At 46.4% G+C, this 21,752-nt stretch overlaps 1 non-coding gene across 1 annotated transcript; it reads left to right on the top strand.

Annotated features, from left to right (window-relative positions):
- The first annotated feature begins 2,008 nt into the window (after positions 1-2,008).
- On the top strand, positions 2,009-2,080 carry trnaw-cca (transfer RNA tryptophan (anticodon CCA)). Its single transcript has one exon. It is a non-coding gene; the product is annotated as a tRNA-Trp (tRNA).
- The last annotated feature ends 19,672 nt before the right edge of the window (positions 2,081-21,752 follow it).

The raw sequence follows: 21,752 nt of genomic DNA, 5'->3' as shown, positions 1-21,752 counted from the left end.
CGCGTGTGCTGTTTTCCTGTCGACGCTGTTTTGAATTTACCATTGACTGTTCGCTCTACTGTGACATCTAGAACAACAACACTTTTTGTTGTTCTCCTCTTTTGTGAATTTTATGCCAGTAAGGAAATTGTTGATGGTGTTGTAGGTTTCCTCTAAGTTGTTTCACGTTGTGGTGACAAAAGTGTCATCACTGTAGCCGACCCAAAGTTTGGGTTGGATCTTTGGAAGGGCTGTTTGTTCGAAACTCTGCATTATTGCTTCTGTTAGGAATCCTGATATTGGTGGTTTCATGGGTGCTCCGTTGATTTGTTTGTCAGTCTTGTTACTGAATAGGAAGTGGGAGGTAAGGCACAGCTCCACGAGCTTGACAGTGTCATCTTTGCTGATGAAGTTGGTGCTGTTTGGTGTTTGTGTCTTTGGTTCTTCAAGTAGTGTCTTCAGTTTTCTTTGGTCACGTTGATGTTAATGGATGTGAACAGGGCTGTATGCCAAAGGACAGTATTATTCCATCCTCTTCTATCTTGTTGTCTTTGGTGTTCAAGAATTCTTGGATGGAGTAACTGGAGTGGCGTGAGTCTTCGACTTGTGTTTTAGTCTTCAGTGGAGGTCTTTGACTAGTCTGTATACTGGTGTTCCAAGTGGTGAGACTGTGGCTTGAGGGGGACTCCTGGTTTGAAGAGGAGGAGAACAGCAACAAAGTGCCATTCCTAGATGTCACAGTAGAGCGAACAGTCAATGGGGAACTTCAAACTAGCGTCGACAGAAAAACAACACACGCAAACCAAACACTTAACCGCAGAAGCAATCATCCCAACACCCACAAACGAGTGAACAATCCTCACTCTCTCCGCGGAGCAGGTAAGGGCTGTTTGGCACTATCTGTTTGTAGACGCGGTTACGTTTGTTTCATGGTTTAAATTTAAATATCTTTTTCGAAAAAAGTGCGGAGCGGACCCGGAAGCTGGTGTAGCGCAAACTTACCTGGGTAGTTTTTTTTCCCAATAAAGGCGCGCAGTGGTTAAGTAAATGGGCAGGTGTTATACCTTGGGTTCACTCTTCCTTCATTCCCACCAACCCTAACTCCACTCCCACCCCAACAGTCCAACGGCACTTTCCCCTGCAACTGCCGAATGTGTGACATCAGCCCATTTACCTGCTCCCTCCTGACTATCGAAGGGCCCAAACTTACCTTCCAGGTGTAGCGGCACTTTACCTGCACTACCCACAACCCAGTCTACTGCATTTGCTGCTCATAATACGGGCTCATTTACATTGGGGAAACCGAGGCATTAACTGGGTGACTGCTGCACAGAACATCTACGTTCTGCCCGCAAAAAAAGACGCTGAGCTTCCGGTTGCCTGCCAATTCCATACCCCACCCTGTTGCGTGGCCAACATCTCTGTCTCAGGTTTGCTGTATTGTCCCAGCGAAGCCCAGCACCAGCAGAACGAAGCGCACCGGATATTACACTTTTGGACCATACATCCCTCCGGTCCCAATATCGAATTCAATAATTCTAGGGCTTGAAATCCATAGCATCCTCGTCCCTACCACACACACCAAGCCTTGTTATCACATAGTCTTTCATTACACACTACCTATGACTGCCACGAACAGTCTCCATTCACCCTCCCACGCAGATCGTTATCAACTCCCTTTTCTGTCCAACAGTTCTTCCCTCGCTTTGGGCTCTGTCCTGATCTATCATTTACTGCATCCGCCTTCCTCCCACAATATCTCCTGCATATAAACCAACGTTTTCCCAATCACCATCAGTTCTATGGAAGGGTCATCGGCAACTACTGTTTGTTTTTTGTTTCTGATATACAGCATCCGCAGTTCTTTCAGCTTTTTATTGAGGTAGAGTTGGAAATTGTTTCGAGAAACAGAAGGAGAGGTGGAGAGACAGAACAGACTGAACTGTTGATCTCAGTTGTTACGCAGACGTAAAATCATTGTAGTGCGATCACTTCCCTTAAGCATGAATAGCGGTCCCAATCTCCCCGTGAGCTTGTGGCGCAACGGTAGCGCGTCTGACTCCAGATCAGAAGGTTGCGTGTTCAAATCACGTCAGGCTCATTGAAGTCAATTTTGGATACTTGTGGGGAAGACGACTGAGCAGAGGTAAGCAATGGGTTTCAGGCCGATGGCACGGAGCCTGCTCCTGTTGCTCAGAAGTGAAGTTTGGAAAAGAGCAGAGCAATCGTTATGGGGCACCGATAGGCGGTTTTGTGGGGGCGAGAGAGACTCACGATTGGTATGTTGCCTCCCAGGTGCAAGGGTAAGTGACGTCTCTGATCGTGTTTTCCGGGTTCAGAAGGGGGAGAGGGAGCAGACCGAAGTCGTGGTCCACGTTGGCATCAGCGACATAGGTAGGAAGAAGGATGAAGATGTCAGGCAGGCTTTCAGGGAGCGAGGCTGGAAGCTCAGAGTTAGAACAAACAGAGTTGTTGTCTCTGGTTTGTTACCCGTGCCACGTGATAGCGAGTCGAGGAATAGTCAGAGAGAACAGTTAAATGCGTGGCTACAGGGATGGTGCAGGAGGGAGGTATTCCGGTATCTGGATAACTGGGGTTCTTTCTGGGGAAGGTGGGACCTGTGTTGTGGTTCTGGTCGCCGAGCTGGAAATTTGTGTTGCAAACGTTTCGTCCCCTGTCTAGGTGACATCCTCAGTGCTTGGGAGCCTCCTGTGAAGCGCTTCTGTGATGTTTCCTCCAGCATTTATAATGGCTTCTCTCTGCAGCTTCCAGTTGTCAGTTCCAGCTGTCCGCAGCAGTGGCCAGTATATTGGGTCCAGCTCCATGTGTTTGTTGATAGAATCTGTGAATGAGTGCCATGCCTCTAGGAATTCCCTGGCTGTTCTCTGTTTGGCTTGCCCTATAATAGTAGTGTTGTCCCAGTTGAATTCATGTTGCTTGTCATCGGCATGTGTGGCTACTAAGGATAGCTGGTCGTGTCGTTTCATGTCTAGTTGGTGTTCATGGATGCAGATCGTTAGCTGTCTTCCTGTTTGTCCTATGTAGTGTTTTGTGCAGTCCTTGCATGTGATTTTGTAAACTACATTGGTTTTGCTGATGCTGAGTATCGGGTCCTTCCTTCTGATGAGTTGTTGTCTGAGAGTGGCTGTTGGTTTGTGTGCTGTTATGAGTCCTAGTGGTCGCAGTAGTCTGGCTGTCAGTTCTGAAATGCTCCTTATGTATGGTAGTATGGCTAGTCCTTCGGGTTGCGGCATGTCCTCGTTCCGTTGTCTTTCTCTTAGGCATCTGTTGATGAAATTGCGTGGGTATCCGTTTTTGGCGAATACAGTGTTCTTCTCGCTCTTTTTGCAGTTCTGGTGTGCTGCAGTGTGTTGTGGCCCTTTTGATTAGTGTCTTGATGCAACTTCGTTTGTGTGTGTTGGGGTGGTTGCTTTCATAGTTCAGGACTTGGTCTGTGTGTGTGGCTTTCCTGTATACCTTTATGGTGAATTCTCCGTTCGGTGTTCTCTGTACCATCACGTCTAGGAATGGGAGTTGGTTATTCTTTTCTTCCTCTCTCGTGAATCAGATTCCTGTGAGTGTGGCGTTGATGATCCGGTGTGTGTTCTCTATTTCTGTGTTCTTAATGATTACAAAGGTGTCATCCACATATCTGACCCAGAGTTTGGATTGAATTTGTGGTAAGACTGTTTGTTCTAACCTTTGCATTACTGCTTCTGCTATGAGTGCAGAGATCGGTGGGCCCATGGGGTGTTCCGTTGATTTGTTCGTATATCTGGTTGTTGAATGTGAAGTGTGTTGTGAGGCACAGGTCCAGTAGTTTAAGTATGCCGTCTTTGTTGATAGGTTCAATGGCCTGTTGTCTGTTCTGTATGTCCAGCAGGTTGGCTATTGTTTCTCTGGCTAGAGTTTTGTCAATAGAGGTGAACAGTGCTGTTACATCGAATGAGACCATGGTATCTTCTTTGTCTATGTGTAAATTTCTGATGATGTCCAAGAATTCCTGGATTGATTGTATAGAGTGTCTGGATCCGCTGATCAGGTGTTTCAGTTTCTGCTGCAGCTCTTCAGCCAGTTTGGTAGGTGTTGGTATCTGCAAGTAGTTGTTGCGCTTTTTGGATGTACTCTGCTTTGTCCAGGATGACCGTAATTCTGCCTTTGTCTGTTGGTCGTATGATTATGTTCTTATCGTTTCTTAGTGATTTTAGTGCTTCTCCCTCCTTGGTGTTGAGGTTATGTGTTTGTCTTTTCCTTGTTATCAGAGGTGCGATACTTTGTCTCACTGTTTGTTGTGTCTCTTCTGTCAGTCCATTGTTCCTGAGTGTGCATTCTAGTGATGCTAGGAAGTCTGCTGTCTTGGCGTCCCTGTGGTTGTAGTTAAGTCCCTTGGCCAGTATTATTCATTCCGTGTCTGTGAGCTGTCTGTGGGAGAGGTTTTTAACCCAGGTGTGTGTTGTGATGTCCTCTTCGTTGTGTGTTAGTTTGGCCATTTTTTCTTTTAGTGCCTTTTTTTTGCGGTGTTTGGTCCTGTTCTGTCCTATGGTGACGGCCTGTTCTATGGTCCGGGTCCATTCCTTCCATCCATTGGTGGATTTTGAAATTAACGATTTTTGGCACGGAATTTCTTGTATGTATTTTTGAAGTCTGTTGTGAGCGTCTGTAATCATTACCTGATCATCCCGAGTCCGTTCTGTCTGGCTGTGTCCCTGGCTTGTGGATTGTTGACTGGTGGGACCTCTATAAACAGGATGGTCTACACCTTAACCTGAGGGGCACCAGTATCCTTGGGGGGAGGTTTGCTAGTGCTGTCTGGTGGGGTTTAAACTAACTCTGCAGGGGCATGTGAACCTAGACGGTCGCTTTAGGGTGTAGGACCTTGAGTGTAGGGAGGTTAGGTTCATGGCATCAATCTCGAAGGAGGGTGCCTGTAAACAGGAAGGTGATTTGAAGTGTGTATACTTCAATGCAAGAAGTATACGAAATAAAGTAGGTGAACTTGCAGCGTGGGTTGGTACCTGGGAGTTCAATGTTGTGGCTATGATGGAGACATGGGACAGAATTGGCTGTTGCAGATTCCAGTGTTTAAATGCTTTAGTAGGGTCAGAGGTGGGGGTAAAAGAGGGGGAGGTGTGGCATTGTTTGTCAAGGATAGTATTACAGCGGTGAAAGGACGATAGATGAAGACTCGCCATCTGAGGTAGTTTGGGCTGAGGTTAGAAATAGGAAAGGTGAGGTCACCCTGTTAGGAGTTTTCTACAGGCCTCCTAATAGTCCAAGAGACATAGAAGACAGGATTGCGAATATGATTCAGGAGAAGAGGGAAAGTAATAGGGTGGTTGTTTTGGGGGTCTTTAACTTTCCAGATATTGACTGGGAAAGCTATAGCTTGAGTACGTTAGATGGGTCGGTGTTTGTCCAATGTGTGCAGGAGGGTTTCCTGACACAATATGTTGACAGGCCAACAAGAGGTGAGGTCATACTGGATTTGTTTCTGGGTAACAAATCAGGCCAGGTGTTAGAATTGGAGTTAGGTGAGCGCTTTAGGAACAGTGACCACAATTCGGTGAATTCTACTCTGGTGATGAAGAGGGATAAGTGTGCACTGCAGGGCAAGAGTTATAGCTGGGGGCAGGGAAATTGTGATGTGGTGAGGCATGACTTAGGATGCATGGCTTGGAAAAGTAGGCTTCAAGGGAAGGGCACAATCGATATGTGGAGCTTGTTCAAGGAGCAACTATTGAGTGTCCTTGATAAATATGTACCTGTCAGGCAGGGAGGAAAGGGTCGTGTGAGGGAGCCGTGGTTTTATAATGAATTGGAATCGCTTGTTAAAGCGACGAGGGCGGTCTATGTAAAGATGAGGCGTGAAGGTTCAATTGGGGTGATTGAAGGTTATAAGGTAGCCAGGAAGGAGCTTAAGAGAGAGCTAAGAGCAGCAAGGAGGGAACATGAAAAGTCCTTGGTTGGTAGGATTAGGGAAAACCCAAAGGCTTTCTATAGGTATGTCAGGAATAAAAGAATGACTAGGGTAGGAATAGGTCCAGTCAAGGATAGTAGTGGGAAGTTGCGCTTGGAGGCTGAAGAGATTGGGGAGACACTGAATGAATACTTTTAGTCAGTATTCACTCAGGAACAGGACATTGTTGCCAATGTGAATATTGAGTCACAATTAATTAGAATGGACGGCTTTGAAGTATGTAGGGAAGAGGTATTGGAAATTCTGGAAAGGGTGAAAATAGATAAGTCCTCTGGGCCTGATGGCATTTATCCTAGGATTCTCTGGGAAGCAAATGAGTTTGCAGAGCCATTGGCCTTGATTTTTATGTCCTCGTTGTCTACAGGAATAGTGCCAGAAGACTGGAGGATAGCAAATGTGGTTCCCTTGTTCAAGAAGGGTAGTAGAGACAACCCTGGTCTTCCACTTGATATCCTTCAGAAAAATTAACAAAGTGAGTGTACTGTTAAATGAACATAGCATAGGCACCAAATTCCTGTAAACTGCCAGATGCCTTCTGATCACACGTTATCCAGGACACCAAAACTGAAAACTGTCATGCAGCCAGTCAGCCAGCCTTAAGGAGCACCTAAGTGAAGCTTTCCTCCATACACAATGACCTAGAACAAGATGCTGTCAAAGATGCTGCAAATGGAGCTGAATCAAGGACATGAAAATGAAATATCAAGGCCGCTTGAGAAAAGAAAGCCATTTAAGTTGCTGAATGACTTCCTTCTATTCTATTAAATGAAAAAATGACAAGAAATATAGAATGTTATTAGAAGGTGAAACATATAAGCCATTAAACTTTTACAACAGTGAATAATCTTAGATATACTCAAAATGAAGCAACACATATGTACTTTTTATAACAATGTGCTAATCCCTTAAATGCTGCTCAATTCCATGAGAAACTACGCTTTTAATTGTATAGGTGAGGAAAGAAGCTATCCATTTCTAGGGTGCAAATTGTATTCAAATGAATGTGTCAAATTAAGGAAAAAAGTGAAAATACATTTAAGAGGGACAGAGAGCATCTGAGCACCTTTGCAGAGTCTTGTCCCTCCCTGGATTCACTGCAGTTGCAATCAGTGAATAGTTTCCCCCCATCTCTCCCTCCCAAGATGAAGAATGGAAAAGGGGAGACATTGCTTTGCTCCTCGGTGTTGTCTAGAGGAGGGAGTTTTACTCTGAAATTGAATGAAGATAGAGCTTCATTCCGGACTGCAACTTCCTTCCATTGTCCAACATGTGAGTACGGCACTTTCTGAGGAGGGGAGGCTTGTCAGGATAGATGCCAATAAAATGCTTCCTTGTCAGAGAATCTAGAACTCGATGACACAGATTATAAATAAGGGCTTTCCCATATCAGGCAGAATAAGGAATTTATTCTCTCTTCTTTATTGCAATGCTCTCACACAGAGAGTAATAGCGACAGGCTCTTTGAATGTATTCAAGGCTGAATTGAACTGAATTTTGAGTGACAGGGAATGAAAGGTTATTGAGTGCAGGTAGCAAATGAAGTTAACACTACAGCAGGACATGCATGATCTTCTTAATTGGAAAGTAAGCCTGGTGAATGGCAGTGGCAAGAGATTTAACACGTTCCATGTCTGAGTAGTCCTTCAAACAGTTGTCGAAGCTGGACAGAGACATGGATTCCCACATCATAGAGAAACCGTGGAAATGTGAGGACTGTGGGAAGGAATTCAAAATTCCATATTTGTTTGAACGTCATTGCCATGGTCACACTGGGGAGCAGCCATTCGCCTGCTCCATGTGCGGCAAGGGCTTCATTCATTTAATCCACCCTGATGATCCACCTGAAGAGTTTCACGAGGAAAGACCTTTTTTCTGCTTCGTGGGAAGGAGTTCATTTATTTATCACCCTGGTGACCCACCAGCCGGCTCACACCGGAGAGAGGCCGTTCGCCTGCCCTAAGTGCATGAACGGATTCACCCAGTCATCCGCCTTGCTGATCCACCAATAGGGCCATACCAGGGAAGAGACCACCCTCCTGCTCTGTCTGCATGAAGGTATTCATTAATTTGTCTGCCCTGCTTATGCACCTTCGGGTTCACACCAGGGAGAGACTGTTCTCCTGCTCCATGTGCAGGAAGGGGTTCATTCATTTATCCACCCTGGTGACTCACCAGCAGGTTCACACCGGGGAGAGGTCATTCACTCGGTCCAAGTGTGGGAAGGGATCCACTAACCCCACTGACCTGCAGACAAACTGGCACATTCACACCAGGGAGAGGCTGTTCATCTGCTTCGTCTGTGGGAAAGGGTTTAGCCATTCATCCATCCTGCTGGCGCACAGGCGCATCCACACTGAGGATAGACCGTTCTCCTGGTCTGTGTGTGGTAGGGGATTTACAGATTATTCCAGTTGCAGAGACACCAGCGGGTTCACACTGGGGAAAGGCCTTTCACCTGCTCCGTGTGCGGAAAGGGATTTAGTCAGTCATCCCATCTGCTCAGACACCAATCCAATCACACCAAGCAGAGCACGTTTGGATTCTTTGTGGGTGTGACTTGTATTAGTATCAAGAGGAAGGGGAGTATTGCTGAGGCAGAACTGACTGCAGGTAGAGTAGGTGGCGGTGCATGGCTGACAGCATGGAGCATAGGATCCGGAAAGAGAATTCTTGCTGAAGGTTTTGAATTTGTAGTGTGTACTGGGTATCCTGTTCAGGTTCAAACTGTGTTGGGCTGAATGTGGTCCGGAGTCCATGTGAGATCAGATGGTTCCATATGCAGTTCTGAGGAATAGCTCTGAAAACGTGTTGCTGGTTAAAGCACAGCAGGTTAGGCAGCATCCTAGGAACAGGAAATTCGACGTTTCGGGCCAGAGCCCTTCATTAGGAATGAGGAATTTCTGGCAGTTCTGAGGAATAGCTGATTTTGATGAAGAGCTTATGACTGAACATCGATCCTGATGAAGGTCATATGCCCAAAACATCGATTCTCCTGCTCCTGGGATGCTGCCTGACCTGCCGTCCTTTTCCAGCAACGCACTCTCGACTATTAATACTCAAGAGTGCTTACATTCACTGGTCAGTTGAGCACCTATTAAGACACACTTACTGATTTGGAACATGCAGCAGAGTCGGGAGATGTAAACCTTTTATGTTTGACTCTGTGAAGAAATCAATCCCATGGAAAGATTGGCTCCAGTTTGTCCCTTCCCCAGGAGGCTGTCGGGACGATAACATGGGAAACAGAGAATGATTGTCCATTACTGAAGGTTGAACAAATTGGAAAAATGACAGTTTCTGATAATGTCTTACAATCCTGGTGGCTTTTGGAGGTATTTTTGAAATTGTCATGGCCTGTGTGACCCACTGATGTTCCCAGAGTCTGAGCCACACCACAAATGGCAGGATGGAGAAGAGAATGCAGACATGGGTTATATCCCTACCATAGACTCATAGAACCTGACCACATGGAAACAGACCTTTCTGTCCAACTCATCCATGCTGACCAGTTATCCCAAATTGGTGAGGCCACTTTTGAAATATTGTGTTCAATTCTGGCCTTCTTGCTATCAGGAGGATGTTAACGTTGAAAGGGTTCAGAAAAGATGCACAAGGATGTTGCCAGGCTTGGAGGGTTTGAGCTCCAGGGAGAGTCATAGAGCCTTAGAATCATGGAGATGTACATACGGAAACAGACCATTCATTCCAAATTGTCCATGCTGACTAGACATCCAATCCTTAACGAGTCCCACTTGCCAGCATTTGGCCCATATCCCTCAATCCCTTCCTATTCATATACCCATCCAGATGCCATTTTGAATGTTGTCATTGTAGCAGCCTCCACCACTTCCTTTAAGAGCGCATTCCATACATGTGCCACCCTCTGCGTGAAAAAGTTGCCCCTTAGGTCCCTTTTCTCACCGTAAACTTATGCCTGCTAGTTCTGGACTCCCCCATCCAGGGAAAAAAAACCTTGTCTATTTCCTCTCTCCGTGCCCCTCATGATTTTATAAACCCGTATAATGTCACCCCTCACCCTCTGACACTCCAGAGAAAGTAGCCCTATATTGGTCAGAGCATTGAGTATATGAATTGGGAGGTCTCTGTCCAATGATCACTTACTGTTCCCTTCAATAATTCCATAATTGGAAGTATATGACATAGCTAAAGGACATAAATACAACAGATAATTGTATTTGAATCTCGGAGGCTAGCACATTGAATATATAACCATTTAATAACACTAGATAGATCTCTGTCCCATCTCAAGTTCCAGTCCTGATAAATGCCTTGCGGATCTGAAAGCCTTGAGAGACAGAGAGAATCTGAAACCGCTTCTATTTGATTCATTTCCTCTTTTTCCAGCTGCTATCTTGAATAGTTTTACCCTTCCCCCTCTCATTCCCCGTCTCCAAGCCAGGATGAGGAATGGAAAGGGGAGACATTGACTTGTTCTGAAACTGGCCTCGTCCCGCGTGGTGACGTTCGCGATGGAGGGCGGGGCGTCGTGAAGGAGCCAATAGGAATCGCAGCGCCGAGCGGCGATGTCGCTGTGTTCTAAGTCCTTTTGGCCAACGGCCCGTACGTCGCACTGACCAATTGCAAACCCTGGAGAACCTGAAAGGAGTCTGGTCCTCCTGCCAATCAGAGCTCACCTATTGTCTAAATGAGCTCGGGAAGCTGCTACTACTTCTCTGAATGAAGATGGAGCTTCACCCCAGACTGCAACTCCCTTCCTCTGTCCAACATCTGTGACTACGGCACTTTTTTTCTACACCCTTCCCATCCTTTTCAATTTCTTTTCTCATTCTGGGGTTAAACTGATATCCCAGCCTTACCTCAGCTTCTCAGAGCACATCTCTGTTATGCTCATCCCAGTATACAGGCGTGTCAGACCGGTTCTGAAGCAGGTAAAACCTGGCCAGGTGGAGCCATTTCTGCTCTTCAAGACTGTTTTGAGCGCACTGACTGGTGGGTGTTCAGGGAGACCACAAATGATAGCGATTCCATCAATTTAGAGGAGTACATGGTGTCGGTGATTTCCTACGTTAGCAAGTGTATTGACGGTGTAATTGTGTTCAAGACCATCACTTCTTGCCCCAACCAGAAGCCATGAATGACTGCAAAGGTGTGTGCAGTGCTGAGGGCCTGTGATTCTACCTTCATAGCAGATGACAAGGTGGGCCTGACAACAGTGAGGGCCAACCTGACCCAGGCATCAAAGAGTAAAAAATGAGGTCTGCAGATGCTGGAGATCACAGCTGCAAATGTGTTGCTGGTCAAAGCACAGCAGGTTAGGCAGCATCTCAGGAATAGAGAATTCGACGTTTCGAGCATAAGCCCTTCATCAGGAATAAGAGAGAGAGAGCCAAGCAGGCTGAGATAAAAGGTAGGGAGGAGGGACTAGGGGGAGGGGCGATGGAGGTGGGATAGGTGGAAGGAGGTCAAGGTGAGGGTGATAGGCCGGAGTGGGGTGGGGGCGGAGAGGTCAGGAAGAGGATTGCAGGTTAGGAGGGCGGTGCTGAGTTGAGGGAACCGACTGAGACAAGGTGGGGGGAGGGGGGGAAATGAGGAAGCTGGAGAAATCTGAATTCATACCTTGTGGTTGGAGGGTTCCCAGACGGAAGATGAGGCGCTCCTCCTCCAGCCGTCGTGTAGTTGTGTTCTGCCGGTGGAGGAGTCCAAGGACCTGCATGTCTTCGGTGGAGTGGGAGGGGGAGAAAGAGTCAAAATGTACATACACACAAAAAATACACAGCCACTTTCAGGACAGCAGTGATAAACTGAGCGTGTGGAAGGGCACCCAGGCCAACACTAACCACCGAACAGCATTGCCTGGTTGTGCTGGTGGTGCCTCCCCACTGCTGGATGAGTTGAACAACTTTTTATGCATAATTTGAGGCTCAAAATGATGTGGCAGTGAGGAACTCTAACCCCCACCCCCCCCGCACAACCCACCTCCCAATTCAGTCTCTCACGACCAGACTGTGCAACAGTTTCCTCCCCCAAACCATCTGACTCCTTAACACTGTATGATTGGACTCTTTTTCTATCTGAAATTTTTTGCACAACTTCGAATTGCTGCTAGAAAAATGTCTATTCTTTATCATTCTTTTATTATGCGGTAACTTGTGTGTTTTGCACTCTGGTCCCTCGAAGTAGAGGAGATGACAGAAACATTGGAAGCTTCTGAGAGAGCGTTCTCAAAATTAATCCTGGGAATTGACGTGTTTGCTAATGATGCAATGTTGAGTAGCTTAGTTGAGCATTCGTTCGAGTTTGGAAGAATGAGAGGAGATCTTAATGAATAAATATCAGAATCTTAGTGGGCCTGAAAGGTTAGTTGCCAAAAAGGTAGTGTTCATTTGTGGGAGAGTCTCAGACCAGAAGGAATAGCCTCTAATCTTAACCGTTTGCATATTTATTATGGAGATGATGTGGATATCTTCTCTCAGCGGTTAATGAATGACAGGGCTACTGAAGTTCTATCACTAAGTATAGTCAAGGCATATGGTGGGCAGAATTTTAATCAATAAGGGAATCAATAATAAGGCATGAATGTGGATTTTTAGATTATAATATTAATAAATGGTGGAGCAGATTCAATGGGCTGAATGGATTATTTTGGTCAAAGATTTTATAAACATCCTGTGGGATCTTGACAGGGCAGATATGGATAAAGTGCTTCAACCTATGCACGATATTCAGACCTAGGGTTCCACAGGAACCAGAATTGTCTGTTTTGAATTTCTATCCTGTGCAGATGGTGATGCTTCCTGTAATCTCCTTTTACAGGATATGAGAAAGGGAAGGAATTGCAGCCAGAAATATCAAAACAAGATCTGATAGAGACAATCATCATCAGCCTTTGAATCTCTCAGGATTTATTATGTCTCAGCTGCCCTGTCTGCTTCAAAAGGTTTCAAACATCAGTGAGACTGAGGCACACTGAGTGAGAGTGTCGCAGTGAACTGACTGTGGGAAGAGCTCTAAGCGGATACACAGCCTGAAATAGTAACATCCCATTTGCAGTGACAAGAGACAGAACACATTCCGTGTGTGAGTGGTCTTTCAACTGATTGTCAAACCTGGAGAGAGACCAGGACTTCCACGTGATGGAGAAACCATGGAAATGTGAGGATTGGAGGAAAGACTTCAAATTCCTGTGTCTGCTTGATTCCCATCATCGTGGTCACACTGGGGAGAGGCCATTCACCTGCTCAGCGTATGGGAAGGCATTCGTTCACCTATCCACCTAGTGACTCACCGGCGGGTTCACACCGGGGAGAAGCCATTAATTTGCTCAGTGTGTGAGAAGGTCTTCACCCATTCGACTTCTCTGCTAACTCACCAGCACATTCACACCTGCAAGAAGCCATTCTCCTGCTCCACCTGCAGGGAGCACAGATTCCTCCGCCCCGCAGATACAGCAGTGTGTTCACACCGGGGAAAGACCATTTACCTGCTCAGTGTGTGGGAAGGCCTTCAGTCGGTCGTCCCATCTGCTGAGACACCTCTTCAGCCACACCGAGTAGAGAGTTTTTAAACTCTTTATGTAGGTGTGACTTGTATTTATATTCAAGATAGCACACATTCACTGGTCAGTTGAGCATCTATTAAGAGGCTCTTAACGATTTGGAACATGCAGTGACATCAGGAGGTATATACCTGAAATGTTTGACTCTTTGAAGAAATCTGAGTTGAAAAGTGTGGCACTGTAAGAAGTACAGCAGGCCAGGCAGCATCCGAGGGGCAGGAGAGTTGATGTTTCAAGCATAAGCCCTACATCACATTCCAGTGCCATACTTTTTGACACTGACTTTCTAGTATCTGCAGTCACTCGACTGCTCTGAGTCTGTGACGAAATCTGCCCCGTGTAAAGATTAGCTCCACTTTCTCCTTTCTCAGTAAGGCTGTCAGGATGACTACATGGGTAAAAGAGAGAGCTCTTCCAGTGCTGAAGGTTGGACAATTAAATTTAGGTAAAATAAAGTTTCTTACTGCGGCTACAATCCTGGTAGCTTATGTGAGAAATGCCTCAAGGTATTTGGACATTGTCAGAATCTGGTGACCAACTGAGATCCATGGTTTGAACCACACAACAAGTGGCAGGATGGAGGGGGGAATGTAGCCATGGGTTATGTCCCGACCATAGAGCCATAAAACTCCACTGCACAGAAACAGACCTTTCAGTCCAACACGTCTATGCCGACCAGATATCCCAAATTGATGAGGCTATTTCTGGAATACTATGTTCAGCTCCAGTCTCTCTGCTTTGGGAAGGATTTAACACTTAAACGATTCAGAAAAAGTTTACAAGGCTGTTGCCAAGATTGAAGAGTTTGAGGTAAAGAGAGAGGATGAATAGGCTGGGATTGGTTTTCTCTGAAGCATCAGAAGTTGAGGGGTGACCTTACTAAGGTTAAAAAATCATGAGTGGTATGGATAGGGTGAATACTGATGTTGTTTCCCCAGTGTGGGCGACTCCAAACCCACCCACCCCCACACCCCCGCCCCCGGATAAGGAATGGAAAGAGACATTGCTTTGTTCCCAGATGTTGCCCAGAGGGAGTCTCCCTTTGAAACAGGTAGATAAGATAGTGAAGAACATGTTTGTTATGCCTTCATTTTTTGGTCAGAGCATTCAGTATAGGAGTTGGGAGGTCGTGTTGCAGCTGTACAGGACGTTGGTAAGGCCACTTTTGGAATATTGCGTGCAATTCTGGTCTCCTTCCTATTGAAAGAATGTTATGAAACTTGAAATGATTCAGAAAAGATTTACAAGAATGTTGCCAGGGTTGGAGGATTTGAGCTATATTGAGAGGCTGAAAAGTCTGGGGCTGTTTTCCCTGGAGTGTCGGAGGCTAAGTGACCTTATAGGGGATTATAAAATAAGGGGCATGGGTAGGATAGAAATATTGGAACACAGACTTTAACCTAATACTTTCAATGCATTATCTGAGCTGAGATGGCACCTATTGTTAAAGCTATCTTGAGAATGTAACTTTTAAAAAGTTGTGGGATTTACATATGAAGGAAACAAAACTAATGTGAACTTTGAATTGGTGGGGGGGTAAATGACATCTGATTCACTCATATCCTTTTTAGGGAAGGAAATTGCCGTTGTGGGAAAGGATTCACTCAGTTGTCCTAGCTGCATTCTTTACCCAGTCTGGACTACATGTGACTTCAGACCCACAGCAGAATGGTTCACTCTTGATTGTCCCTCTTCCCCCCAGGGAGACATTTACTTGAATGGCAGCACGGTGGCTCAGTAGTTACCACTGCTGCTTCACAGCACCGAAGTTCCCGGTTCGATTCCAGCCTCGGGTGACTGTCAGTGTGGAATTTGCACGTTCTCTGTGTCTGCGTGGGTTTCCTCAGAGTGCTCCGGTTTCCTCCCACAGTACAAGTATGTGCAGGTCAGGTGAATTGTCCATGTTAAATTGCCCATTGTGTTAGGTGTATTAGTCAGAGAGAAATGGGTCTGGGTGTGTTACTCTTCGGAGGGTTGGTGTGGACTGGTTGGGCTGAAGAGCCTGTTTCCACACTGTAGGGAATTTAACTAATCTAACCATATCCGAACTTAACCGTATCTCTCTAAACCCTTCCTATTCATATACCTATCCAGATTCCTATTAAACATTGTAAATGCACCAGCCTCCCCCACTTCGCCTGGCAGTTCATTCCGTACACACACCACACTCTGTGCGAAAAAGGTGCCTCTTCGGGCCATTTTAAATATTTCTCCCCTCACCTTAAACCGATGTCCTCCAGTTTACAACTTCATCTGCCCTGGTGAAAAGACATACAAAAGTTGAGCAGCCAGACAAAATGCAAAAAGAATACAACGTCGAGCCACCCGGAAAAATAAAATTGTGGCTCCAGCCGTTTTTTCTCCTTTTGGCCTTTACATTCTTTACATCTGTCAGTAACAGTAGTCACCAAAGCGCACACTGCGCATGCTCCGAGGTGTCGGCGAGGAAGGCGCATGCTCACCGGTGTCAGCAAAGTAGTACGCATGCTCCTCGAAGTCCGAAGAACGGCACGCGACTTCCTTTAGATGGACCAATGGTAAAGCCTGGAGGACCGGATGGAGATTGGTCCTCCTGCCAGTTAGAGCACCCCTATTGTCTGAATGCAGAAGGAGGAGAATGAGCTTCTGTCGCTGCTGTGAAGATTGAGCTTCACCCCAGATTGTAACTTCCTTCTCTCTAATATCTGTGAGTACAGCACTTTCTTTTCTCATCCCCTTTTCCATTTAGTTTTCATTTTGGTGTTCAATTATAGTCATAGAGATGGACAATACGGAAACAGACCCTTCGGTCCAACTCGTCCATGTCGGCCAGATATTGCAACCTAATCTCGTCCTGCTTGCCAGCACCCAGCCGATATCCCTGTTCATGTAGTGTTGACTTGCAGCAACTGAAAGGAAAGGGAGTGATTCTCTGGGGTGCAGACAGACTCTGGAAATGTTGGACACAGTTGGCAAACACATGGCAAATGCAGTACCTCAATGTGAAGCTATAGCCTTTGTTGTGCAGAAAGGAGGTGCGTTTTTAAATGTGATACATTGGGATGTGGAGAAAGTGAGGATTGCAGATGCTGAAGATCAGAGTCGCAGTGTGGCATTGGAAAAATACAGCTAGTCAGGCAGTATGAGAGTTGATGTTTTGGGCACGAGCCCTTCATGAAGGATGATGTGTAGATGTACAATGGGACTTCAGTGTCCTTCTGCACCAGTCACTGCCAGTTGTCAGACAGGTGAAACAAGCAATCAGCAAGGCAAGTGGTATATTAGCAAGAGGAATTGAGTTCAGAAGTGGGGATGTCTTCCTGCAGTTAGGGGGTCATTGAACGTATTCACTGCTGAGTTCATCTGATATTTTGAACAACAATGAAATGGGTGTTTATGGGGGATGTCAAGAAAATGGTTTCAAGACCAGTATAGAACTGTTCCAGTGTCAGACAGCACAGAAACAGACCCTTCAGTCCAACCAGTCCATGCTGACTATGTTCTCAAACTAAACTAGTCCCACCCGCCAGTATTTGGTCCATATCCTCTGAATCTTTCCTATTCAGATACCTAGCCAAATGTCCTTTAAGTGCGATAACTGCACCTGCATCCACCACTTCCTCTGAACATTCATTCCACACATGAACCACTCTCTGTGTAAAACGAAAAATAGTGTCCCTCGTGTCTTTCAAATCTTTCTCCTCTCTCCTTCAAAATTTGTTCCCTAATCTTGAAACCCCCACCCAAGGGAAAGGACACCTGCCATTCATGTTAGCTATATCAGTCATGATTTAACCAACCTCAGCAATGTCACCTCTCAACATCCTATGTTCCAATGAAAACTGTCCCAGCCTATCCACCAAATTGTAGGTATTTTCATATCCAGTTATGATCTGTGCAATACTGGTCCAGGCTTGAAAAATCAAATGTCCTAGTCCTGCTCCCAATTCTCACCCTCTGTGTCCAGGACAGCAAGAGACCATAAGACATAGGAGTTGAGATTAGGCCATTCAGCCCATCAGGTCTGCTGATAGCACACAATCGCAGCTGACAAGTTTCTCAGCCCCATTCTCCTGCTTTCTCCCCGTAACTCTTGATCCTCAAGAACCTGTCTACCTCCGTCTTAAATATTCTCAATGACCTGTCCTTTACAGCCTTCTGTGGCAATGAATTCCAAAGATTCACCACTTTCCGGATGAAGAAGTTTCTCCTTATCGCTGTTCCAAAAGGGCCTTCCCTTTACTGTAAGGCTGTGCCTTCAGGTTCTTGTCTCTCCTACCAATGGAAACATCTTCCCAACGTCCAGTCTGTCCAGGCCATTCAGTATTCTGTATGTTTCAATTAGAGTGTGGGCCTGTGGATCAACATGAACCAAACCCTTCAGGATGAGATGCAGCAGGAATTAGGTTCAGCAAAGTGAGAATGGAGGGAATGTGTGTGGGAAGGAGATTTTCAGCTTCTAGGGAATAAGAGAGGAAAGAGAGTTTGCTATAAATGGGAATTGAGCAGATGGGTCATTGGGCCAAGGAGTGGGAGATGGAGTTTAATTTAGCCAAATGTGAGGAGTTGCATTTTGGTCAAGCAATCCAGGCAGAACTGACACAGTTGAGGGGAGTGTTGCTGAACAAAGACCTTGGAGTGCAGGTTCATAATTCTTTGAAAGTGGAGTCTTGGGTAGCTAGGGTAGTAAAGAAGGCATTCGGTATGCTTTCCTTTATTGGTCAGAACATTGAGTATGGGAGTTGGGAGGTCATGTGGCCGCTGCACACGAAATTGGTTGGGCCACTTTTGAAACACTGCATTCAAGTCTGGTCTCCTTGATATAGGAAAGATGTTGTGAAACTTTGAAAGAGGTTGGAAAAGATTTACAAGGCTGTTACCAGAGTCGGAGGGTTTGAACTACTGGGAGAGGCAGAATAGGCCAGGGATATTTTTCCTGGAGCATCAGAGACTGATGGATGACCTTATTGAGGTTGTAACGGGCATGGATAGGGTGAGTACCCAAGATCTTTTCCCCAGGATGGTGCAGTCCAAAACTAGACGGTGCATATTTGAGGTGAGAGGAGAATGATTCACAAGTGTGGTTGTGAAGACTGGACCTTCAGAACAGCTGTCAAAGATGTTTTGCCCTGACTGGGAGCAGAAGTTGTAACAGTGAAATCTTTCATTTAAGAGCAAACAACTGAGTGAGTCCGTCTATCCCAGATTTTGGTGGAAAGTGGGAATTCGTTGCTGTTGGGCGAGATAACACCTCAAGATTAGGGGGAGTAGCTTTCAAACAAGGATTAGGAGGAACTGTTTTTCCTGGAGAGTAGTGAATCTGTGGAATTTTCTGCCCAGTGAAGCAGTAGAGGCCACTTCAGTATATTGAAGACACAGTTGGATGGGTTTTTGCATGGTTGGTGAATTAAGGATAGCTTTGACAATGCAGGGAGGAGGAACTGCGATGGTGGATTGATCAGCCATGATCTTAATGAATGGCAGAGTAGGCCTGACAGGACAAGTGGCCTACTCCTGCTTTTATTACTGTGGAACTATAACCCTGCATTTCCAATGGCTAACCCAGCTTCAGGATGACAAGGATTGTATCCTGAATATTGAGGGGATAGTCAAATGGGAAGCGAGGTAAAGGTCGAGGGTTGGCACAGCTAATCAAAGTATTGATCCCAGGGTAGTCTGGTGTCAGCTCAGATTTCAGGTCCTGATTTCTCTCTCCTCTGTTGATCTCCCTGTTCGCTAAGAATAAGATGTTAGTCTGTCAGCTCTGCTGGATTTCTGCTGAAGCTTTGACACCCATTTTACACCATTTGGAACAATAAAACATTGAAGTCAATCGAGACCCAACACACCATCTCAGCCTGTCAACCATCCAGATACAGTGTTGTCATGGCAGGGAATCAAACAAGAAAAACGAAACAAAATTAGAAATAAATAGATACTTGTGCTTAATGTTTGTTCACTAGTAAGTAAACCAGAATAGGGTTCTCCCACGTTACTTATAGTGCCCTATTTTGAGGAATTCTGTCCCTTACATCTACTATTAGTACCCAGCTATAAATTACAACAACATTTACAACCACAGAAATAAAGCATCTGTTATCTCAATGTCTGTGTGATATGCAGCACAGAAATAGACATTTTATTTCTGTCATGCGTTTGTGTGTACACACAAGTCCATGGCAATGAATTTGTGTTTGCAGCATTATATTTGCTGATTCATTCTATTTTGCTCCTAAAATGAACAATCTCCAGGTAGTCAATACATGTAGTATTATGTAAATTCAACTTTGAAAATAGAACCAGGCTGACTCAAGGTTAGGATAGACAGGCTCTGATCTCACACCTTTCATGCATTGTCTGAGCTGAAACAGAGTCGTAGAGATGTACAGCACAGAAACAGACCCTGCGATCCAACTTGTCCATGCTGACTAGATATCCCAACCTATCTCGTCCAACCTTCCCACACCCAGCCCATATCCCTCCAAACCTTTGCTATTCATATATTCCATCCAGATCCCTTTCAAAGGTTGCAATTGTACTAGCCTCCACCTCTTCCTCTTGCAGAACATTCCATACACGTACCACCCTCTTTGTGAAAAGGTTGCCCCTTAGGTCTCTTTTATATCTTTCCCCTCTCACCCTAAACCTATGCCTTCTAGTTCTGCCCTCCGGTTCGGGTGGATTAGTCAGAGGGTGAATGTAGAGGAATGGGTGTGGACTCGTTGGGCCGAAATGCTTGCTTCCACCCTATGGGGATTTGTTGAAGGGAAGAGATTTTCCCAACTGTGCAGGGCAGCGCAGGTCCTGCGGCGGCCGTCTGGAGCGGGCGTAATGCGGGTCAGTCTGACACCGACCGCAGCAGGCGCAGTGAGGGCCAGCCGGATGCCGTCCGACCGCAGCAGGCGCAGTGAGGGCAGCCGGACGCCGGCCGTCTGGAGTAGGTGCAGTGAGGGTCAGCCGGATGCTGCCGTCTGGAGTAGGCACAGTGAGGGTCAGCCGGATGCTGCCGTCCCTCCGGAGCAGGTCCGTCGGATGCCGGCCATCTGGACCAGGCGTAATGCGGGTCAGTCGCACGCCGGCGTCCGGAGCCGGTGCAGTGCGGGGCTGTGTGTTGGCCTAGGTCTGATCTTGTGAATCATTATTAATGTCACAACGTGGAAGTGGCCCTGTCAGTTTCAGAGTGAAATTCTTTCCGTCTGGGTAACTCTTTATCCTGGGGGCGAGAGAGAGAAGGGAGGGACCTTTGTTCACTTGAGCAACTGGAGTGAATCCAGGGAGGGAGCAAACTCAGGTATGAATCTTAATTATCCGGGTGAGTGAAGATGGAAGTATAGGATGGGGTTGTTTTCCCTAGTGCGGCAGAGTCTGAGGGGTGACTCACTGAGTAGAATTGCTTGTTCGGAGTTTCTACTCCGACTGACAGTGATGACATTTATAATCTCTTTTTACAGAGTATTTGAAGATAGAAGTTTCAAATCAACAGATGAAGGACTTATGCCCAAAACATCAACTCTCCTGCTCCTCAGATGCTGCCTGACCTGATGTGCTTTTCCAGCACACTTCTCGACTCACTGTACAGCATCTGCAATCCTTGCTTTGACATCAATATCTGAAAGTCACTCAATCCATCAGGACCTCAGCTATTTTCAACTTAAATTCTGTGAGAAGGAGCAAAGCTTTTTGGTTCCTGTTTCAATACATTTTCAGCATCAGTGGGACTGGATGAGAGACCCGACTGTTGAACTGCACTGAGTGTGGAGCCTGGAAGAGTGATACGGCCAGGAACGAGGAATTCACGGCGGGGAGGAGCTATACACGTGTTTGTGTGCAGCTGAAGCTTTGGCCGTGGAGAATCCCGAGGAATCTCGCCCTGTGGAGAAACCGTGGAAGTGTGGCGACTGTGGAATAGGCTTCCGTGTCCCGTCTGCCCTGGAGATTCATCAGCGCAGTCACACCAGGGAGAGGCCATTCTCCTGCACGGCCGCCACCCTGCTGAGGCACCAGCAGGTCCACACGGGGAGAGGCCATTCTCCCGCCCCGAGTGCGGGAAGGGCTTTACCCAGGCCTCCTCCATACTGACCCACCAGCGGGTCCACACAGGAGAGAGGCCCTTCAACTGTCCCGAGTGTGGGAAGGGATTCAGTCAAGTGGGCACCATGCGGGAGCACCATCTGCTCCACACCGGGGAGAGGCCCTTCAGCTGCCCCGAGTGCTGGAAAGCTTTCAGTGATTCCTCTGCCCTGCTGAGGCATCAGCTGGTCCACACGGGGTAATGGCCTT

The sequence above is a fragment of the Hemiscyllium ocellatum genome (assembly GCF_020745735.1).
Source record: "Hemiscyllium ocellatum isolate sHemOce1 chromosome 27 unlocalized genomic scaffold, sHemOce1.pat.X.cur. SUPER_27_unloc_40, whole genome shotgun sequence".
NCBI lineage: Eukaryota > Metazoa > Chordata > Chondrichthyes > Orectolobiformes > Hemiscylliidae > Hemiscyllium > Hemiscyllium ocellatum.
The sequence above is the reverse complement of the archived record's forward strand: the minus strand, read 5'-3'. Positions and strand labels throughout refer to the sequence as shown.